This window comes from Canis lupus, chromosome 4, assembly GCF_003254725.2.
Source record: "Canis lupus dingo isolate Sandy chromosome 4, ASM325472v2, whole genome shotgun sequence".
Taxonomy (NCBI): domain Eukaryota; kingdom Metazoa; phylum Chordata; class Mammalia; order Carnivora; family Canidae; genus Canis; species Canis lupus.
In genome coordinates this window covers 29,958,543-29,971,811 of record NC_064246.1, presented here as the reverse complement: position 1 = coordinate 29,971,811, position 13,269 = coordinate 29,958,543, and the positions used below count along the sequence as shown (strand labels likewise).

At 55.6% G+C, this 13,269-nt stretch overlaps 1 protein-coding gene and 1 long non-coding RNA gene across 4 annotated transcripts in view; one reads left to right on the top strand and one right to left on the bottom strand.

Annotated features, from left to right (window-relative positions):
• Window positions 1-13,269, bottom strand: part of TSPAN14 (tetraspanin 14) — a 55,316-nt gene that overhangs the window by 41,005 nt on the left and 1,042 nt on the right. Inside the window, exon 1 of one of the 3 annotated variants that reach the window (XM_049109084.1) lies at window positions 4,550-4,685. The exons of the other annotated variants lie outside the window; for them this stretch is intronic. The gene's annotated coding sequence lies outside the window, so the exon portion shown is untranslated. Of the gene's footprint in view, window positions 1-4,549; window positions 4,686-13,269 lie in introns of those variants that run through there. 3 annotated transcript variants of the gene reach the window in all.
• LOC112651257 (uncharacterized) lies at window positions 7,217-11,531 on the top strand. The gene is made up of 3 exons (XR_003130696.3): window positions 7,217-7,869; window positions 10,217-10,319; window positions 10,426-11,531. It is a non-coding gene; the product is annotated as an uncharacterized LOC112651257 (long non-coding RNA).

Here is a 13,269-nt window from a genome sequence, read left to right as displayed (position 1 = left end):
GCCGGCAGGGCCGTCAGGGCTGCCAGACCTGTGTGAAGTCGACGACTTTCAGGAGGGCAAGAGGGCGCGGTCTGCAAAACCACAAAACAGACTGAGGAAGGTGCTAGAGCAACAGGCAGGCAACAGGCAGGCGCAGCCTAACTCAGGTGCCTGAGCCAGGGCTTCTCAAACTTGAAGTGTATGCAGATCACCTGGGAATTTTGTGAAAATGTCAAAGCAGCTCAAAAGCTGCTCACGCAACTCCCAGGTGTTGCCCAGGACAGGCCTGTGGCCAGTGCTCTGAAGGGAGAGGACCTGAGAGAAAAGCGACAAGCCTTAGGACAAGTCCTGGGAGGAAAGTCCACCCACCCTGGTTGCGATTAGATTTCCGGGTGCGTAATCCGCTTTCCTGGAGTAGTTTGGGACTTTGGTATTTTAATGCATCCCACTGGATCCTTACAGGTTATTTTTATTCCCATTTCACAGCTGTGGAGGCTAATGTAACCCAGTGACTAGAGAAGCTGGACTCCCTGCCTCTTGGGCATCTTCCAAGAAGGCCTCCCGTGACGTCTGGCAGGAACACACTGCCTAGAGCAGTGACACGGAGGCTGATCCTGGCGAGGCAGACAATGGGAGGAAAGCCACTGGGGCCGCTAGGCCCAGGAGGCCCAGGGGATGAAGGCTGGGTGGGGAAAGGCAGATAAAGGGCCAGAAACCAATCCTGAAGGGGCACCAGCGAAAGAGACGGTTCTGGCTTCTGGGATCTACAACTTTTATCTTAGAGATAAAAGTTAAACCTAGCCCCCCCCACAGGAAGAAGAGAGGGAATATTTATTTATGTACAGAGGGTATCTTTCTGTCAATGTTTCTGTTTTTCCTTAAAACAGCCTGGCCTCACTTTAAGGGAAGGTAAAATGCAGAGCTTTTGCTTTCTTCCCGAGTCCACCATTCAAAAAGGGAATGCGGGCCTTGGGGACTCACTCGGCCACACCCAGCCCTTGAGAACTGACAGTACAGGTTAGGCCTTGGGGTGGGTGGGCTTCTATATAAAAAAACAGACATCGGCGGAGGCTGACCATCACCACCACCCCTCAAGAACCTAAGAAATGCCTTCCGTTAATCCCATCTGATAAACTTTCTTCCCCCAAGAGATCCTGAATTAGCAAGAGGGGCTGTCAAGGTAGTGACCAATCACTTTGGAATTAGAAATCAAAGAACTCAGAGTCATAGCTAAAAAATTTCGGCAGTTCATCTGTGCAACCAACCCTTGCATTTTCCGAGACCGGAGCCCATGGAAAAACTGCCAAGGTCACCCGGAGCGAGCAAGTGGCAGAGCTGTCTTTCCCCAGCCTTGCACCTCCATGAGCTTTTTCCAGAGCACCTGCTGCTGCAGTCATGACCTTTCCCAACCCCTCTGCGTCCAACTACCATCAAGGCAGCACCGGCGTTTTAATGCATCTAAAAGGAAACTTAGCTCTTTTTGCTGCGTCTTGTACAGCATGTGCCGAAATGACAAACACTCCAAACTGCAACCCTGTCCAGGGCTGGAACTCACTCCCTAATTTGTGAGACCTGGCTAATGAGGAGGGGAGCAGGATCTGCAACCCCCAAATCTGCCTCTCTGGCATAAGGATTATCTTGATCTCATTATTTAAAAAAAAAAAACAGCAAGCAGGGGAAAAGCTCTGAAAACCACGTAGAAGTTACTGAAGGGAAATTTACATTTACAAGGTAAGTCTCCACTTGAAAGGGTGTCTCCTCTCAGCACCAGGAAGAGGAGGGTGACACTAAATCACAAGAAACTCTTATCGGGAGACAAAGCCCAACTTAAATCTGCATAACAATCTTATCCTGTTTCCAGGTCTTCTCTCCCAGCCCCAATCATCTTTCTTGTGTCAGTAGCTGGAGAACATATTTAAGGTGACGGCTTGGGCCATTTTCAGGGAGTTCCTCAAGTTCTCCTGGATCGCTCTCACGGAAGCAGGTGTACCTGTTACTCAACTTCTGTTTTTCTCCTGCTCATCTATCTCTTATTACAGGAGCTCTCAGTCAAGAACCAAGAAGGGCAGAGGGAAAATTCTTTTTCCTCCCCTGCAACGAGCCAGGCTGATTTCAAAGATGGCTAGGTTTTGGACGGGTAAGATAAAATTCTAAACACAAGAAAAATAGTGCAAATTACTCGTTCTCATGCAAAACAACTCTACTTCAGAGGCAGGTGACTGTTCAGAGTCTGGCTGCGGTTTAGAAAGCAAAGCAAGAGACTTCTGGCTTGGGGTGGGCACAACTCCAGAAAAAGGTGCCAGGGAGTAGCCCTCAGCATTGCCTGCAACCCCCCATGTGGGTGAAATCGCCCCCCCCCCCAGGAGGGAGCTCTTGTTACGCCCACCAAAACCTGAGGGAGGTGAGACACAGGCAGACATGAAGGGGCAGCTGGGAGAACAATCCCCACAACCAGAGACCAAAAAAAAAAAAAAAGAAAGAAACTTTCTCAACCACCTGTGCCACTAACTGCCAGGAGCTCTTCCTCCCAGGACTTGATCATGGACTCCACGGAGGAGGGGGGCCAGAGCCAAGGAAGACCACACTGGGTGCCTGGGAGGAGCTTTTCCTGTCAAAGACCAGGAGGCCTGTGCTCCCGAGGTGCTGTGTGTTTTTCTCGCCCTCTCATCTTTCTCACCCCCTCAGTGGCCACTAACAGGTGGGATCTCTCCAGGCCCCCACTGTACAAGTCACCAAGATTCTGATCCAGTAAGGAGGGGTGACCTCTAATCAAACAGATCTTGACACTCCTGGGGGAATGGGGGTACAGCTGGGAGAACCGAGTACAGCCAGGGGACCGCCTATCTTTGCCTCAGTGGGAAGATTCCTGTCCTGGGGGCTTCCACTGGTGCTGCACACCTGCCTCCTGCCTGCTGCCCCCCAGCCTGCCCCCCCCCCCAGCCTGCTGACTTCCCACCCTGGGGCAGCCCGGGGGGCTCAGCGGTTTAGCGCCACCTTGGGCCCAGGGCCTGATCCTGGAGACCCGGGATGGAGTCCTACGTCGGGCTCCCTGCATGGAGCCTGCTTCTCCCTATGTCTCTGTGTGTGTGTGTCTCATGAATAAATAAAATCTTAAAAAAAAAACCCACCCTGCTGCCCCCCAGCCTGCCTCCCCCTGCCTGCTGCCTTCCCACCCTGCTGCCTGCTGCCCCCCACCCTGCTGCCCTCCAGCCTGCCTCCCCCTGCCTGCTGCCCCCCACCCTGCTGCCTGCTGCCCCCCACCCTGCTGCCTGCTCCCACCCCCCTGCCTGCTGCCCCCCACCCCCGCCTGCCGCCCGCCGCCGCCGCCGCCGAAGGTTCCAGAGCGCGGACGCGGCAGAACAAAGGAAAATGGCCGTGGCTCGGGCGGCGTGGAGTCTCCGGGCAGAGACCGGGCCGCGCCAGGCGCAGGGCCAGCGGGGCCTGAGGCCGACGGCTCCTGGCGCACCTGGCGCACCTGGCGCACCTGGGCCCGGGCGCCGGCGCAGGAGAGCTCCGGCAGGGGCGGGGGCGCTGGCTCTCGGCTCTCCGCCCCCCGCCCGGCTGCTCAGAACTCTGGCGGGAGACCTGACCTGGCTGACCTGGCGTGACCACCCCGTCGGGGGGGGGGGGGGGGAGGCAACCAGCGGGGGGGGCCAGCGACAACAGCAGCCGGGCCGCCCCCCGCCCCCCTCCCTGCCCCGCGCAAAGAACCCACAATGGGAGGCAGCAGGAAACCAGGGCGGCCTGTGAATAGCCCCACTGTCACTCCCCAGGCCCCACCCCCTCGGCCCTACAGGTCAGCCCCCGCGGCCACCAGGCCACAATGGGAACCTCTGTACTGGCAGCCCCAAGCCCCAGGCAGCAGCGCCCTGGGCACGGCCGCTCTGGACTTCCCCGGGGGGCAGCCAGTGATGGCCACGGTGGGAGAGAGGGGGCAGGGCACCGGCAGCAAACCCTCTCCGTCAGGGTCGCAGCAGCCCCCTTTCCTCTGCCTGAAAATCTCCCCACTGGCCCTGCCACCGACGGAATGACTGTGGTCACTTCAGAGGCACACAGTGGCCACGGGGATGGGGAAACGGATGGAGGGCTCCCAGAAGTCCCAAGAGGATGCCAGGCCATGGCTCCCACAAGCACCCTCTCTCTCATTCCTCCCTCCCTCCTCCCAGCCCAACCCTGGAGGAAGAACTCAGCTGCCTTCACCCCCCACCCCCACCCCCACCCCGCTTCTGCTCTGAAAGGAAGCCGTCTGAGAAAACCCATCTATTATTTACACCAGGTGCCTTCCACACTGGCTTTTTAAAATCACAGGGTGGCAATCAGACACAAAGTGGCCTAAAGTGCAGAACAGGCAAGAGACGGGGAGGGGCGCAGGGGGCATCCCAGAAACAACAAAGGCTCTGGTGAAGCCAGGACAGGAGGCCTGACTCTCACACCAACCCCTGAAACCGAAGGAGGAAGTGGATGCGAGAGCCCCTCCTGGCTTCTCAGCCAAGACTCCCAGGTCAAACCCCTACCCAAGTCCAGCACAAACCCACATCTGCAAAGCCTCTCCTCCCTCCCCAGACCTTACCTGGCTCCGGCTGCCTCCTCTTACACACTTTTGGGTATGCACAGGGCCCAGCCAAAAGCTGCAAACAACAGGTGCTCTGTGGAGACAGGCTAACCTGAGCTGAACCAAAACCAGACCGTGTTGGGAACCAGGCCACCAGCACCCCACAGTGTGCCCTCCAGCTCCGGGCTCTGCCTGCAGAAATAAATACAAGATCCCTCAGAAAAAAAGCTTGGAAACTTTCCTTCTCCCTCTTGGAATCAAAACAACGTGCCTCTCTTCTCGTTAAGCACTCAATGCCGGGACTCCTCTTCCAGCCGTCTACTACAGACCTGTGAGCATGTGCGAGGCACTCCTGCAGCTTGGCTTCCAGAGACAGAATTGGTACTGAAAGCAACCTCAACGTCCATCAATAGGAGGCTGACAAAGTGAATCACGGTTTACCACGCAGCAAAAGAACATGTTACAGGAGAGTGGACTGTACTGGGCTGACATGGAGCAATCCCAAGATAAGCTTTAGGGTAAAAATCACTAAGTACAGAACAGAGTAATTAGTATACTAGCAAGGGGATAAACAAGAGGAGTACAGAGAGGAGACGCTTGACTAGGCAAGCCAGCAGCTGGTGATGGAGGCCTCAGGGGAGCAGAACTGAAGGGGTCAGGCATGGAAATGCTAATTTTCACTGTGTATCTTTATGTGGCGGGTTTTTTTTTTTATCATGTATACATTTTTTAATTAAAAAAGTCAAACCTAAATTGACATTTAAAATCCCTCACGTTTGTGACTGTAAGCCAAAACAAAATAAAACAAAACAAAACACACCTGTAGCTCTCCGCCTGCAGCTTCTGGTATCTCCCCAGAACAGAGGACGGGGGAGAAGTGGGGGGAGGAGGGGGAAGGGGTGCCAGCCTCTGTCATCAAGAAAAGAGGACCAACTCAGAGAGGTCCCTGCTCACAACTCCTCCCTGGGTCCCAAAATAGAAGTTTTCCCAGGAAGACCAAGAGCAGATTCTGCCAAAGGCGGAAAAGACACTTGAAGGAGGGCCCCTGGGGGCAGGTCTCCTCTCTGGGGAGACTGGAAGACCCCAAGCTTCAGGCAATGTGCGCATGTGGGGCTGAGCCTCAGGCATCCCAGGCCTCAGACACGGACCCTTCTCAGGGCCCTCCCCAGCCGCTGGTGAGGCTCAAGATCCTAGTGGTAAGAACCCATCCCAATTTTAGCAGCTAAAGAAAGCTATTTCAACAGATTTCTAGGCCTGGCCCAACTCCAAGTACAGGCTAAAAACAGTTTCTCCAAAATCCCAGCTCAAAACCCTGATCCCTTAGCCACTAAACCCCATGCATATACCTTTCGGGAAATGGGAACTGCAAAATGGAGTCGGCGAGATGGGTCTGTATATTTATTTCTTACTAAAGGGATACACACATGTTGTTTAAAAGCCTCCCTTAACTGCATGTCAATACTCTGCACTCAGAAGCACTGATGTATTTCCTCCAAGTGATTTTACCCCTAAGGAACAATATAATAACCATCCCAGTCTCTCCTGCTTCTGAAGGGTATGACACAATGCCTAGTACCACCACGATTGGCCAGGCTGTTTGGGTGAGACCATTTGGAAGGCAGGGAGTGGCTCGTGAATGGAGCTCTTCCTCCAGAGCGGAACTAGGCCCCCACTTAGTGCCACCACCCCCAGGCCGCCACCGCAAAGATCTAATGACCTCAAGCTCACAGGCTGCCCAGGCCTCAGAGAAAGAAGGCTGCAAAGGGGCGAAGTGTATGTTTGGCTCCCCCGTTCCAGAAAATGCTCTCTGATGGCTGCTCAATGTTCAACTAGTAGCCCCCCAATTAAAGAGCACAAATGAGATTTCACAACAAGCAGAATCAGGCTGGCACTGGGAGCCGTCAAACCTCAGCTGCCAGGAAACAAGTCCCTGCCCCTCTCAGCGAGCCCTCCGCAACCCCTCAGCAGCTCTTGCCCTGAATACTAGAACCCTCCATCAGACCAAGCCCAGCCCCTCTCCAGGCATCTTCCTGCGTGAGTGGGCCAGGCCCCCACCCCTAAGTAAGCACTAATCCTCAACACACCCAGTCCTGTGGCACCTCAACTGGCACCTGCCCCACTACGTCATCTGTCTGCCCTCACCCAGAGGGGCCCTGAGCCACCCCGGCACCTGGGTACATGCCACTCCCTCCTCCTTGCCCCCTGGGAATGAAAACCCCGCCACTACCACCACCTGACTCCCTTGTCAACATGCCCCCTCCAAATGTGTCCACGTTTACACCGTTGCTTGTATTTCACGGAAAACACCTAGGACTCAGGAGACTATGAGGGTACAGGGCCAGCTTCTGGCCTGGAGCCTTCAGGAGTGAGGATGGCCCCCAAACCACAGTCAACAGGTGCTCTTCAGACCCCCTTCTTTCTCACAGTAGCAGGTGGCCTCCTTCCTAAGCAGCTGGCTGCTGAGGCAGGAGCTGTCCCAGGAGCAGAAGATACACCAAACCAGATCATCAGTGTGGGGCCTGACCAGGTTGAGAGGAGGGACAGAGAGAAAACAAGGAGTAGCACAGCAGCATGAGTGGTTGGCTGGAAACAGGGATGGGAAGGGCGGGGAAGGGGGAGGAGCTGCGGGGCTCCCACCAGAAGGCCCTGGAGTACACAGTTCCCCCCACACCCCCCACACACAGCACCTCCCTGGGTCCCACTCAGACAAATGAGGCAGCTCAATCCCTAGGAGGAGGGTGAGCCACAAAGTTGTCAGACTGGTTGGCCCAGGATGGAGAGAACAGGAAATACAGGGTACAGAGGCCAAAGAACAAGGGCCAGACAGGGAGGGTCGTCCAGCCCTAAAGGGCTGCTGTCTGGCACCCCGACAACTTTGGCAACAGGAGCCAGTGGCAGGGTGGGCGGTGGGGGGCGCTGCAGGGAACCCAGGCCCCGGGCTTCGCTGTTTCGCGGGTGCTGAGGGGTGATCCAGCAGCCGAGAGTAAGGAGCCGGGAGATGCTAAAGAGGAGGACTCAGGTTTCTGGAAACAAGGAGAGCCACCACTCCTGAGGAACAAGAGTGGACAGTGAGGAGCTCAGGGCAGCGCGAGGACCAGGAGCAAGCCTCGGAACCCTGACAGACGGGCTCTCCTCGACCAGACTTAGCCAGGCTCTCTGGAGCCCTCCGCGAGGCCAGGCCTGACCCAGGGCTGCCATCTCCGTCCTCGCACAGGCCAGCTGCCGCGAGACTCCTGCTGAGTCTGTTCAGCCCAGAAGCCCTCACCCTCCATGCCTGAGCACCTCAGCTTCTAAGAACCCCGGGGTAACAGCGGATCACCCTAGCCTGCCTTCCTGAGGTCAGTCATCGAAGGATCACCCTACCCTCTCCGAGACGCCCCATCCGCCAACCCCCTCCACTCTGCCCCTTGGCTATTAATCTCCGCTTTTCCAGGCTGTATTTGAGGTGGAGCCCAATCTCTCTTCCCCGCTGCAAAACCCCAAGCAGAAGTCCTCCTCTCTCTTGCAGTAGTCCTACATCAAGTCCGCTTTGCTGTCTTAACAAGTGTCAGAGTAATGCTCTTTAGCAACATGGAGCTCCAAGCCTTCGGGGACCCAAAAAGGTGGGACCCACCTGGCCTGGGGCTGGGGCTGGCCTTCCACACCAAGGCCCAGGGACAGACCCATCGGCCTGAAATAAGACCGCCAATGTGCAGGCGGGCCAGGCAGGAGGGAGGTCTCTTCATGGCAAAAGCCACTCCATGAGCAACCAGAGCCTGTCTCCAGAGCAGTTGGTGACAGCAGCCGGGAGGCACAGATGGAGGATCACGACGTTCCTGCTGCTGAAGGTCACACGGTGGCGTGAACTGCTGCAGTGGGTGTGTGGGGCCCAGTCACCCCTCCCCGGGAGGCCCACATCTGAGCACGAGGTGGCTCTTTTCCTTAATGCCACCTTCTGATAAGCCAGGCTTTTCTCGGGTGGCCCAGAGGGCTGGCTTCTGAGACTGTGAGCATGAAACCCTGCCTTGGGCTATGTGTCCTGGGAGATAGATGCTCCAGCTCTCGGCCCTCCCAGGCTCACGGCTCAGACCTCTGGATGTAGATGATGAAACCGATTCAGGGGACACTCGTTTCATTCCAGCAGCTGCTAGGGACTCTCTCCTGGGTGTCAGGACTAGGAATTCCTCAAAGCCTCTCTTTTAAAAGCTCTCTGGGCCCTGCAGATAGCTTGGCACAGGCCCCAGCAGCTGGTACACGTAGTCAGGGAAAACCCAGAAAGGTCATCAGACCTCTTCTCGGCTCAAGCCCTGCCCAGCCCCTTGTCTTGGCCTGCGTCTCCCCAAGTCTTAACCCCCAGGAAAGCCTAGCCTTAGCTCTCCCAAATCCCAGGGAACACACAGTCTCCGAGAGCACCAGGAACTCACCTCTCACCCACGATCCCAGAGGCCACTTTAGAGCCAACTGCCGCGGCTCGCAGCCACATGGCGCCCGCTGACAGAGCCCAACAAGAGCGGGGCCGGTCCCTCCAGTTATCCAGCTGATGGACACCAGGACTCGAAACCTTCTCCCTGGCTGCTCAGCAAGGGAAGCAGAACAGACCCCAAGAAGTGAAGGGTTTAACCCCACCCTGCCCAGGCCCACTGCAGCTCGGCTGACCAGGCCTCCAAGAGAGAAACCACAGCACAACAGAGCCCGGCCCAGCCCTACCCAACTCCACCAAGCCCAAGAGTAGAGGAAGTGGGGTTCCCGGAATCAGCTCCAGTGAACACTCTGCCGAGAGCTGTCACTGTGACAGCAGCAGCCCCCAACCAGAGCGTCGGGCCTCACTAATCCTGGGGCTCAGGTCCTGCTTCTCAGACCTGAGGTTAGTGTACGGGAGCTTCCCAGTAACCCCACGAGAGACAGAAAGGGCAGACTCTTCTCTCATTACAGAGGAGAAAATCATACGGGGGAGGGAGGATTAAAGACAGATACTCTAAGTCACTCAGCTAGAAAGCAGATACAACCTGAAAGCTGGCCTCCCCACTGTCTACCCTACAAGCCAGACAATGTTATTCGTCTTCGTGCTTGACTGGCAGAGGCACTGAACACTTCCCACCACCAGCCAGGGCCTGTGCTATTCCAACACAGGCACCTGCCCTTGTCTGAACCAAAAAATATGCTCTTAGGTAGAAAATGGATGTAGAGACATCATGAATACCCCACACTGATTCGGAGAGGACACTGCTGTAACGGAAGAGAAGACAAACCAGGAACACTGGCATCCACCTAGGCCAAATAGTACCCTGGGAACTCTGCTGAGCAGCCAAGAGTGCAACCACTGCCGTAAACCCCCGTGACCTCGCCCTCTATTCCAGGTGGGAAAGCAGAGAGGCCCCGGAAAAGGAGGAGTTAGGAGTAAGGACAGGAAGTGAACCCAATACAGAAGAATCTGGGGTCTCACCACCTCCACCTCCAGTGCTTCCTGGCCCTGCTGGAAGTCACCAGAGACCATGCAGGTGACAAAGCACAAAAGCAAGGTCCATAGTGTGGCTAGCTCTTTAACACCCCGCAAGGGTGACTCGAGTGGGAAACTGCAATTAACAGAGAGGTTCTGACCCCTTCGCTAGGCCAGAGAACCATCCGAGCCCCACACTCAATCAAACTTGCTCTCCGTATGTTTCCATCTTTTAGTGCCCTTGTTACCTTTCCTTTCCATGCCAGCAGGCCTACAAGCTCAGCCCCAAGGTCTCAGAAATGGAAGAGGAAGAGCAAGACCTACCTGTTACTGCTTCTAGAAAAGGTGGCTGCCCCTACCAGCCACACACAGGTAAAGCATGGGGATGTCCAAAATCTTCAGGGCTGGGGTGCCAGGGCTGTGATGGGGAGCGGAAGCCCACTTCCCTTCCCACGGGCATTAACATCCCTCTTTAAAGGCCACCAGGACCCAGCAACAGAAATCCAGGGTCATCATCCCAGTGCACAGCCCTCAGCACGGGGCTAGGAGCTGAACGTGTGCTTGGGGGGAATCCACGGCCTGGGACTCACCACGAGTCCTTGGGCCCATGAACAAATAAATGAATGAGCAAAAGAAGACCCAAGGAACTCCCATAACTTGCCCAGGGTCGGAAAGCAGGCTGCCTCCACAGACTACCTGGTATCACCCTGACGCGCACTCTCGTTCACCCCACCGTGGCACCTCAATTCACCTTCTGCCTCAACTGTGTTTCTTTAATTTATGATCAACGTTTCCAGTGACACTCCAACCCAGGCCTCGAGAACAAGTCCCAGAGGAGGACACAAGGGCAGGCAGATGGGAGGCATTCCAGTGCTGTTCACCAAATGTCCCCAGTCCTCTTCCTCGCCCCACACTGTACGTATAACTAGGGCCACATGGCTGCTTCGGCCAGCAAAATGCCGCTTCTGGGCGGAAGCCTTAAGAACCAGGGGGAGACTGATCACATTCTCTGTCCCTCCATCCAAGTGTCCAGGAATATTCCAATTAATCGGTAGGGGTTCACAGTGAGAACAACAGAAAGATATGCAATGGATCGGGTGTGAGCAGTAAATAAACCTCCGAGATTTGGGGACTGTCACCACAGCAGACCCTGATCTATCTAGACAGACAGAGGCCGTGACTCACTCCCCAATCTTCTCTACACGGCAGTGCTGGGCTTCCCATTCCCAGGCCCATAGGAGACAAAATCGATGTCAACAATTATGCAACAGGGGTCAAGGGTGACTGCTAGGTGCCCAGACAGACGAGACGCTTTCAGAAGCAGGGGATAAAAGGATCCTGCGCTGCAGCACCTACCAGTTCCGCTGTGGACTGGCCATGGGCAGCACACTGACCACCTTTCGATTAGAAATGACGAGAGCTGCTACCATGGAGACCTTGAGCAAGTCACTCTGTGACCTCTCTAGAACAGTGTCCTCCTCCATCATATGGGACATAAATGTTATCTATCATACTGTGTCGGTTCAAAGGTTAAGTGAGTTAATGCGAGTGAAGCTTCTAGGATGGCACTTGGTGTACGCGTCCATGAAGAGCAAGTCTCAATAAACTCTTTGTTACCATATATATATATATATATGATTTTACTTACTTATTTGAGAGAGAGAGAACATGAGGGGAGGGGAGGAGGCAGAAGGAGAGGGAGAAGCAGACTCCCCACTGAGCAGGGGCCTGCCGCCAGGACCTCAGGATCAGGACCTAAGCCAACGGCAGACGCTTAACCGACTGAGCCACCCAGGCGCCCCTGTTACTACTCTCAAACCCTCCAGAGAACTGCTGTAAGCTTGTCCATAACCTCTGCTAGGTTTTAAATCCAGCCCAGGTCGCCCAGCACTGGCACAAGGGCACTCTGGAGGCTCGGCCAAACTGACAATGCGTCAAATCCCTGAGCACCTGGTGACCGGGCTTCCAAAACACCCTGGCCTCCACAATCACTATGACATCCCGTCCCCTCCTACATGTGTATGAGCTCTATCCTCCCGGACTCAAGCATGGGAAGGGAGGCACCCTCACCTGTCCTGGGAGATTAGCACAGCTGCCCAGCTGGTAAAGAAGGGGAACTTGCCTGGGCAACCAACCCTCCACAGGCCCTTCTTCATGCCTTTTCTTCCTCTGGGCAGCCACCTCCAGAAGCCCCACTGGGTTTGCCCTCCTGCTTGCCTGAATAATGCCGCTTAGACTGAGATCAAGGGCAGATCAATAACCACCACCACCCCCCCCCCAAGCACATCCTACCTGTGTCCGGCCTGGGCTCTAAGACCACACAGACCTTTCCTACAGGTCAGTCAGAGGGTTGTGGGCCTGGAACAGTGCCTGCAATCAGCACCTGGCACCTCTGGCATCCCATAGACTCTCAATCATGCTTTTGTTAAATGACCTGAAGGTCACATTTGATGGTCCAAGCAGTGCAGTTTGAAGATGGAGAAATGGAGAGAGATCAAGAAATGCTCCAGCTGAAAGTGGAGTGCAACAAAGGATGAGGCAGTAGGAGGGGAGGAGGAGAATCCCTCTGGTGGCCTGTCTGCCAGACACACAGGATCCTCAGACCAGGACAAAGTTTGGAAATAGCAGAGAGGAGCTAGAAGGACATATGGGGCCAAGATGGAAGAGTGTGCATTCTGAGGGTGCCAGGGCCCAGGAGGATCCCTGGAAGGAAGGGTGCCTCTGCCAACCACATGGCTAGTTGAATGCAGAAGCATAGAGGATGCTGGGGGTGCTCTGATGGCCTAGACACCACGTTTCCCTTCACAAATGGGGAAGGGTGGCCTAAACACTCAGTAGGCACTAACTTCCCCTAATTTGAGGTTAAAGGGTATGAGGAAGGCTACTTTTGAGGATTTGGCAGGCAGCTACACCCACTCCTATGGGCCCAAGCAATCCCCATCCCAGAAGGGAGACCTCTAGAGAGCAGACACCGATGCCCCCGGACACCAGCAACGCTGGACGGGACAGCCACTGAGCCTGCACATACCAAGACGCTCGTCACAGCCCGCAGCCAGAGGCCAGGCCCCCACCAGGGCCCACGTCTTCCCCCAGACTCCCCCCAGCAGGCACTGCTTCTAGCAGGAGACCAACTCCACACACATCCCAGAGGTCCCAGGACTGAAGTCTACACACACACTTCCTACCAACCTGCACCACCATTGCTACACACACACACACACACAAACTTCCTACCCATTGCACCATCGTCCTCACACACACTTCCCACCTGCACCACCACCCCTCCACGCACACACCTCCCACCCGCCTGCACCGCCACTGT